The sequence below is a fragment of the Chrysochloris asiatica genome, unplaced genomic scaffold, assembly GCF_000296735.1.
Source record: "Chrysochloris asiatica unplaced genomic scaffold, ChrAsi1.0 scaffold00024, whole genome shotgun sequence".
Classification (NCBI taxonomy): domain Eukaryota; kingdom Metazoa; phylum Chordata; class Mammalia; order Afrosoricida; family Chrysochloridae; genus Chrysochloris; species Chrysochloris asiatica.
This window is the reverse complement of record NW_006408542.1, coordinates 11373884-11382493: the sequence shown is the minus strand read 5'-3', so window position 1 is coordinate 11382493 and position 8610 is coordinate 11373884. Positions and strand designations below refer to the sequence as shown.

Below are 8610 nucleotides of genomic sequence, written 5' to 3'. Positions count from 1 at the left end.
TAGGTAGCATTCCAGAAGTAAAAGCCTAAATGATAGGTGTTTGGTAACCTTAAAGGTTACCTTTAAGTCTCTTCATGTTATAAGTATTTAAATCTCTATTATGCCATTGACTCATTATCAAATGGTACTTGAGCAGAATCTTTCCCTTTAAAATGGCTTCCCCACCCCCACCCCACCCCCCTTAAACAGGCAGGCACTTTATTTCTGCATTGTTTTTATTGTCCATCTCATAATCAAATGTGAGCCAACTTCGTCTAAGGGAGCCCTATTGTAAAGTAAATACATTCTAAGTATGGAATGCTTGACATAGATAGTAGATTTTAAAAGTGACAGTCTTCAAAATTCCCATGTTCTATCATATTACATAGCTGAAAATTAATTTACTACTTATAAAGTATTATGTTCAATCAAGCAGAATTTTGCTCCAGTGTCCTTCAGTTTCCTTCTTTCATACTGTATAGTGGATCCACAAGTTTATTGTGCACATACATTAAACCTTTAAAGTATTTCACAGTTTTAACTCTTAATTCTAAAGTAGCATCTTAATCACATAAAAAAATGTTCTGGGATGCTGCTGGAAAGCTGAAACAGTCCACATGTGATTAACTCCTTCTTCAATTGCTTTGTACAGGGCAGATGCCTTGTGTGCACCTGTTATGAGGATCATTATTTCTCTAGCATCCATCACTGTCCCCACGCCAACTGTTAGAGCCATAGTTGGCACTTTCAACAAATCTCCATCAAAATATTTAGCATTTGCCAAAATGGTATCCATTGCTAGAGTCTTTAATCTTGTCCTTGATACCAAACTGGGTCCTGGCTCATTGAAAGCGATATGACCATCTGGACCTATTTCTCCTACAAAAAGATCTATTCCTCCAGCTTCTTTAATTTTCTTTTCAAATGCATCACATTCTGCCTGCAAATCTGCAGCATTTCCATCTAGGGTATGAGCATTACTAGGATCTATGTCACTATGCTTAAAAAAATTATTCCACATATAAGAAAGATAGCTTTCAGGATGATTTCTAGGAAGGCCTACATATTCATCTGTGTTAAAAGTCTCTACATATTTAAAAGAAAGGTCTCCTTTCTTGTGGTACTCTATTATAGTTTTTTTATAACAGCCTAAAGGTGTACTCTCTGTTGGTAAGCCCAAGGTAAAATACCTGTCCTGTCCAGGTTTGAACTAAATGATGCGATTACAGATGTATTTGGTTGTCCATTCACTAGCCAAGTCATAGTTATCAAGAATTACAAGTCTCATTATGATGATGCACAGCTTCCAGGACAAGAAGTTCAATCCATTTTTTCCAAAACAAGAAGAGTGGGACTAACCAACATCCAGTAACCTCAGGTTGTTATACCGCAACCGACGCGGGAGCGCGGAGCCTAAGGACCTGGATGGAATCCAAGGCTCTGGAAAGGACCAATTATTATATATTCTTGAATGTTTTTGTGCGTATCACCCTAAAACAAAAACAAAAGCAAAAAACAAAGGGAAGAAAAGCAAAAACTGTTGAATGATGATGCATGGAGGAGATTGTAATCATTGCAATGAACTGATGAGTGTAAAACCGATGTTCTCCCATATAAACTATCACTAAATTCACCATAAAAACTTAAAAAAATAATTAATGGTGAGAAAAATGTCTTAAGATTTAAGTTTTTAGCTTGGGCAGCTGGGTAGTTGTGAATTTCATTCACTGAAATTTGGAACCCAAGAAGAGGGCTGGTATTATTGGTAAATAAAGGAGCTCTGGTAGCGTAGTGGTTACGAATCGGGCTGCGAACCTTAAGGTCAGCGGTTCGAAACTACCAGCTGCTCCGCGGGAGAAAGATCAGGCTTTCTACTCCCATAAAGATTTACACCCTCGGAAACCCTGTACAGGGTCCCTATGGGTTGAAACTGACTCGACGGCACTTAACAACAACAACAAATGGTGAGAAGGAATTTGTGTGTGCTAGATTAAAGGTGTCTGTGGAATATCCCACTGGAGATGTCTAATAGTATGATAGAAATATGGATCTGGAACTGAGTGAGATATGTGGGATGCAAACAGAGATTTTGAAATTATTAGGGCTTCTGGTATGGTGCTGTATGATACAGAGTGGACCACAAGGTTGATTTAAACTACAAGGTGGATAAATTCAATGTCTGCTCCTTGGAAACCCTCTACAGGTCGCTATGAGTGGGACCCAACTGTACAGCACTTAACAACAATGGCAATATAGTAAAATTATGAAAATGGGTAAAGTCACATAAGAACACATAAGAACAGATGAGAAAAAAATTGACAGTTAAGGATGGACACAGGGGCAGTGTTCACAGGGACTCTGGATGCAATGAGGCTGATTCTAAGAGTATGGTATAGTGCTGAAAATGAGAGGCAAATACTGCCACCAGGATGAAGAGCTACTGCTGGCTCAATTGCCAGTCCCTTCTTTCTCCTACAACCTCAGCCTCTCTCAGGTACTCTTTTTGGCAGAGCCCTACAAGGAACAACTGGAAAAGGAAAGATATGTTTTTAATGGCTAATCTCATCTGTGATATGCAGATGATATAACCTTGCTTGCTGAAAGTGAAGAGGACTCAAAACATTTACTGATGAAGATCAAAGAGCACAATCTTCAGTATGGATTACATCTCAATGTCAAGAAAACAAACATCCTCACCACTGGACCAATAAACAACATTCTTATCAATGGAGAAAAGATTGAAGTTGTCACCAACTTCATTCTTCTTGGATCAACTATCAACACTAAGGAAGCAGCAGTCAAGAAATCAGAGGATGTATTGCATTAGGCAAATCTGCTGCACAGGAATTTTAAAAGTGTTGAAGAGCAAAGATGTCAGCTTGAGGACTAAGGTGCGCCTGACCCAAGCCATGGTATTTTCAATAACCTCATATGAATGCAAAAGCTGGACAGTGAATAAAGGAAGACTGCAGAAGAACTGATGCTTTTGAGTTATGGTGTTGGAGGAGAATGTTGAAAGAACCAATAGATCTGTGTTGGAAGAAGTGCAGCCAGAGTGCTCCTTGGATGCCAAGATGGCCAAACTTTGTCTCTCATACTTTGGACGTATTGTCAGGAGGGATGAGTTGCTGGAGAAGGATATCATGTTTGGTAAAGTGGAGGGTCAGAGTAAAAGAGTAAGACCCCAGCAAGATGGATTGGCCAAGTAGCAGCATTGATGGACTCAAGCGTGGCAACAATAGTGAGGTTGGCCCAGGATAGGGCAGTGTTTCCTTCTGCTGTGCATAAGGTTGCTATGAGTTGAATGACACCTAGCAACAACAACAACAACAATCTCAGCATCACAAAGAAAATAGATGGGTAGGTTTGGAGATTGTATAACAAAGAACTCAAGTAGAGAGGTCAGAGAGGTCGTTGGTGACTTTAATTGAAATAGATTTTATGGTATGACAGAAGTCAAAGATAGCTTGTGGGGGGAGGAGAATTGGGAGAGTGAGGAGAGGTTTCAAAGGTGATTTGCTGAAAAGGAGCAGTTAAGGAGGCAGGGGGCAGGAGTTGCCAAGGAAAGTGAGGTCAAGCAAATACATGTTGGGATGAAAAAAATAGCAGCATGCTACCTATTGTAGCATTTTTTTTGTTTGTTTCTTATCCATGGAAATGATTCAGTAGAGTAAAATTTTGATGGTATAGCAAGGAGAGAAAGGGGAAGGGGAGCATCCCAGAAGGGATAATTTTTAATGTTGTTGTTGTTATGTGCCGTTGAGTCAGTTCCGACCCATAGCGGCCCTGTATAGGGTTTCCAAGGAGTAGCTGGTGAGCTTGAACAGCCAACCTTGCAGTTCAAATGGCTTTACAATCTGGTGCATTAACCGACAGTGCAGAGACTGACTTTAGATAGAACATGATAAAAAGGGTAGAGAGGAAATCAGAACAGACATTGTCAGGTTTCATTTGGATTCATATAGACCTTGATCCTTCATCGTTCTTGAGCCTGTCGATCAATTCATTTCTTTCATGGAAGTCATGTGCTATAAACCTGGATGGATTTGTGTTTCTCATCAAGACCTGCTGTCTGATGATCACTTTCTTGATCTTTCCTAATCAACTATGCCCAAATATGGGTGATTTTTTTTTTAACCTAATTTCTGATATTTGCCTAATATTTGTATACTAAAAGTGTCCTAAATGAAGAATACACTAGTAGGAGTCTGGTAACACTATGAGTTACTTGGGGAGTGAATTTTTGGCTTTTTCTTCTTTCTCTGTGAATGGTCTTCAAACCTTGCTTCAAGTGGCTAAATTATCAAACTCTTCTTGCCATGACATTAAGAAAAATATTCTTATTTACTTGTAAAGATCTCTTTAACCAGAATTTACATACAACAATTCCCACTGGAAATGCAATATATATGCCTGCCTTTTACTACAATTGAGGAGAACTGAGGGTCTTGTACTAAGAATTTCTAAATCTGTACTCTCGAAACTTCTCATTGTATAGTTATGGAGTTACTAATAGATCCATGAATCAGTAGGACTTCTTTCTTGTTTGAATTATGAAAATGAAGATAATAAGGAGAAATATACACATTATGAAGTGATTAGAATAACATGTTTCTTCCTCTTAATGGGTTTAAACAAAATTGATCTTCAGAATTAATTATTAATGATTATAAACTCTGTGTGTTCATATGTATTAAAGACATCAGGGAAGGGAGAGAAGAAGAGAGCAAAATCAGAAATTGAGATTTTGAAAGAGAACTGACCACATCCACCGATACTCTGTGTTAGTAGGTGTCACTCACTGATGACTAGTTGAAGGGCTTTTACCACTACAGCAATTAACTGCTGAGAAAAGAGGATCCTGAGGAGAGATTAATCCCTAGGACACAAAGAACACTTTTATGTAGAGGGAGAGAGAAATTTTCCTAGGGAAGATTCAAAGATTGGTTGGAGCCATGAGAATGCAAACACCCACTTTCTTTGGTCCCGAAGGGAGTGATCAAATTCTTCTTAATTTATTAAGATATACCCAGCTATCTAGTCAGTTCAGCAATAACCAACATGAATATTAATTATTGGTCATCTTCTCCATAAAAAGTCCCAGAAGCTATCTCAAAGTGTCAGCCTAAGGCATATTTCACTTTGGAAAGACTTGTCTTTCAACTTAGTTTGCAGTTTCATGGATTTTATCTCTATGGGGACCTTCAAATCAAATATGATGAAAAGATTGGAATATTCAAATTCACTGTGGTCCAGCTATCCCTGTCAATGAATAAATCTCTAGAAACTCTTTTAAAAAAGTAGAGCTTTAAAGAGTAGACTTTGTCCTCATGTTCATACAGTTTGAACTAGACAAGTTCTAGGCTTAGTAAGGGTTTACTAATACAAAACTTTACATGACCTGTTTTAGAAAGTATTCTAGACAGACTTTTAATTAGAAATTGCAAATACATCTAAAGTTCCATTGCTTTACTTTTTTTCTTTCTCTAACCTTCCCCAGAAGTGGCTGCAAATAAGTTGTTTAGTACAAAAGAAAATCAGAAAAGGGATATTTAGAATTCAATGACATTTGTGTAACTTTTAAAACACAAAGAATCATCTTATGCTTGATGGTTAAACACATTTTAGTAAAAGGTCTTCTTCCCATAATAAATGAAAAAGAAATAGCCAGTTTATGAGGCTTTACTATATCATAACAGTAAACAGGTTGTAACAAACTGATGATACACCAAACAGATATATTAATATCTATCTAATATTCTAAATTAATAGTCAGTAGCAATCTGTCCTGATATATTTGAACAGTAAGAACACTTTCAGTGTTAGAACTGTAACTACTCTCCTGTTTCATCAGTTATGTATCTCTTTTGATGTATACATCTAGAGCCTTACAGAATTGAACTACATTGTATAATAAAATGCTTTCCTTGGTTGGCCTTAGCTAGTAAATAAAGTAATTAAATGTCATTGCTTGGAGTCCCAGTTGATGTACGTTAGTGGAAATGATCTCATAAAGTTCTCACTGATTATGTAAGCGGAGTCACCATTCCATTGCATTTTAAATGATTTATAGGGATGCTGAAATCAGGGAAATATTCAAAAAAAGCAAAAATATATAGCATACCAAGACATGTTTTAAAAATAATTTTTCAAGGCATATGTACTTATAGATTTAAAGATAATATTAGTTGTCTTGCTGTTTTTAAGTGCTGTTGAGTTGTTTCTAACTCATAGAGTTTCTGGGGCTTTAAGTCTTCATGGGAGCAATAAATCTCCTCTTTCTCCTGCAGTTAACTATGTTAGCAACTTTAAACTTTCTCTATGAGTGAGTGTGTGATACCTATAAACTCTATCCTCTTATTCTGAGTCCTTAGTTTCTTTTTGTTTTGCTCTCTATTTTGTAAGTATTTGTTTTTGTATTTTGAATACCTACAAAAATTATTATCCAGTACAGTATTGGAAATCTAATGCAATGCTGTGGGATAAACAGGGGACCGCAAGGTCAGTTTGAACCACAAAGAAGGTAGTTCAAACTCACCAGTTGCTCCTTGAAAACCCTATACATGGTTGCTTTGAGTTCGAACTGATTTTATGACATTTAATGAGAACGAAATGATACATAAATAAATGAAACAGAAATAAAAAATACATAATTTTGTCTTTAAGCTTCAATATCTGCTGTCAAGTTAGCTCCAACTCATGGTGAATCCATGTGTAACTGAATGAATTGTGGTGATCATAGGATTTTCATTGGCTGCTTTTTTGGAAGTAGCTCCACAGACTTTTGTTCTTTGTCTGACTGAGTCTGAAAGGTCCACTGAAACCTGTTGAACATCATAGCAACATACAAGATCCTACTGACTGATGGGTAGTGACTGCACATTAAGAGCATGATTGTTGTTGTTTTTTGTAAGTGCCGTCATCCAGTCAGTTCTGAATCATTGTTACCCTTCATAGAGTTTCCAAGAAACTGCTCATGAGTTTCAAGCACCAACCTTCTGGTTTGAAGGCAAAGCATATGGTCCTTTAAGAGATTGAATAGACTATTTCTTCCACTTGATATGTAATTCCAAGTGTTCAGGTACCAAGAACTCTTGAGACCTCTCTTGCCTCCAATCATAGACAGTCCAGAATTACATTTTGACAGGGTGTGAAGTAGCCTGAATTATTATCTACTGATCCTGAGAGTCCTTGATCGTTGACTAACATACCTACTCACCCTGCCTGCCTGCCTACCATCTGACCTGCCAATCTTGGCTCATCAGTCCTGCAGCTACAGAATGTAACCCTGTCTGCATCATCCTTACAACTGTTGTTTTGTTTGAGCCCATTGTTGTTGTTACTGTGTCATTCTATCCTATTGGGAGCTCTTCCTCTTTTTGTCTGGTCTTCCACTTTTCCAAGCATGATATCCTTCTACAGAGACTGGTCCCTCCTGATAATATATCAAAAGTACAAAAAAACCATGTAACATCCTCTCTTCTAAGGAGCTTTCTGGCTGTACTTCTTCTAAGACAGATTTGTTTGTTCTTCTGGCAGTCTGTGGTACTTTCAATATTCTTTGCCAATACCATGGTTTTCTTATTCATTGCCAACATTCACATCCATATGAGACAATTGAAAATACCATGACATGGGTCAGGCATACCCTAGCCCTCAAATTGACATCTTCCTTCTTTAATATTTTCAAGAGGTCTTTTGCAGCAAATTTGCATTATGCAACATGTCTCATTTCTTAACTACTGCTTCCATTAGCATTGATTGCAGATCCAAGCAAATTCAAGTTATTTGATGACTTCAATCTTTTCTCCACTTATTATGATATTTATTGGTCCAGTTGTGAGGATTTTTGTTTTCTTTATGTTGATGTGCTATGTAGGCTAAAGGCTGTAGTTTTGTTTTGTTTTGTTTTGTTTTTATCTTTATCAGTACTTCATGTCCTCTTTGCTTTCAGAAAGCAAAGTTGTGTCATCTGCATATCACAGGTTGTTAATGACTGTTTCTTCAATCATTATCCTTTGTTCTTCATATAGCTTCTCAAATATTTGCTCAGTGTACTGATTGAGTAAGTATGATGAAAAGATACAACCATGATGCATACCTTTCCTGATTGACTGAGCTTTGGAAGGAGTCAACAGGCCATAACCCCATTGGTCTGTCTATTTACAGGTTCCTCATCAGCACAATTAAGGAGCTTTGGTAGCGTAGTGTTTATGAATTGGCCTGCAAACCTCAGGGTCAGCAGTTCAAAAGTACCAGCTGTTCTGTGGGAGAAAAATGAGGTTTTCTGCTCCCATGAAGATTTACAGCCTCAGAAACCCTGTACAGGGTCGCTATGAGTCAGAACCGACTCCACAGCACGTAACAACATCAGCACAATTAAGTGTTTTGGAATACCCATTCTTTGCAATGTGATCCATAATTTGTTATGATCTGCACAGTCAAATGCCTTTGCATAATCTATAAAGCATAGTCTTTCTGGAATTCTCTGCTTTCAGCCAAAATCCATCTGATATGAACAGTGATATCCCTCATTTCACATCCTCTTCTGAATCTGGCTTGGATTTCTGGAAGTTTCCTTTTGATGTACTGCTGAAATAATTTTTGAATTCTCTTCAACAAAATTTTTTT

The 8610-nt window shown here is 37.4% G+C and overlaps 1 pseudogene; it reads right to left on the bottom strand.

Moving 5' to 3' along the window:
* Positions 1-434: 434 nt before the first annotated feature.
* On the bottom strand, positions 435-1267 carry LOC102842307 (annotated as a pseudogene).
* Between the last annotated feature and the right edge of the window lie 7343 nt (positions 1268-8610).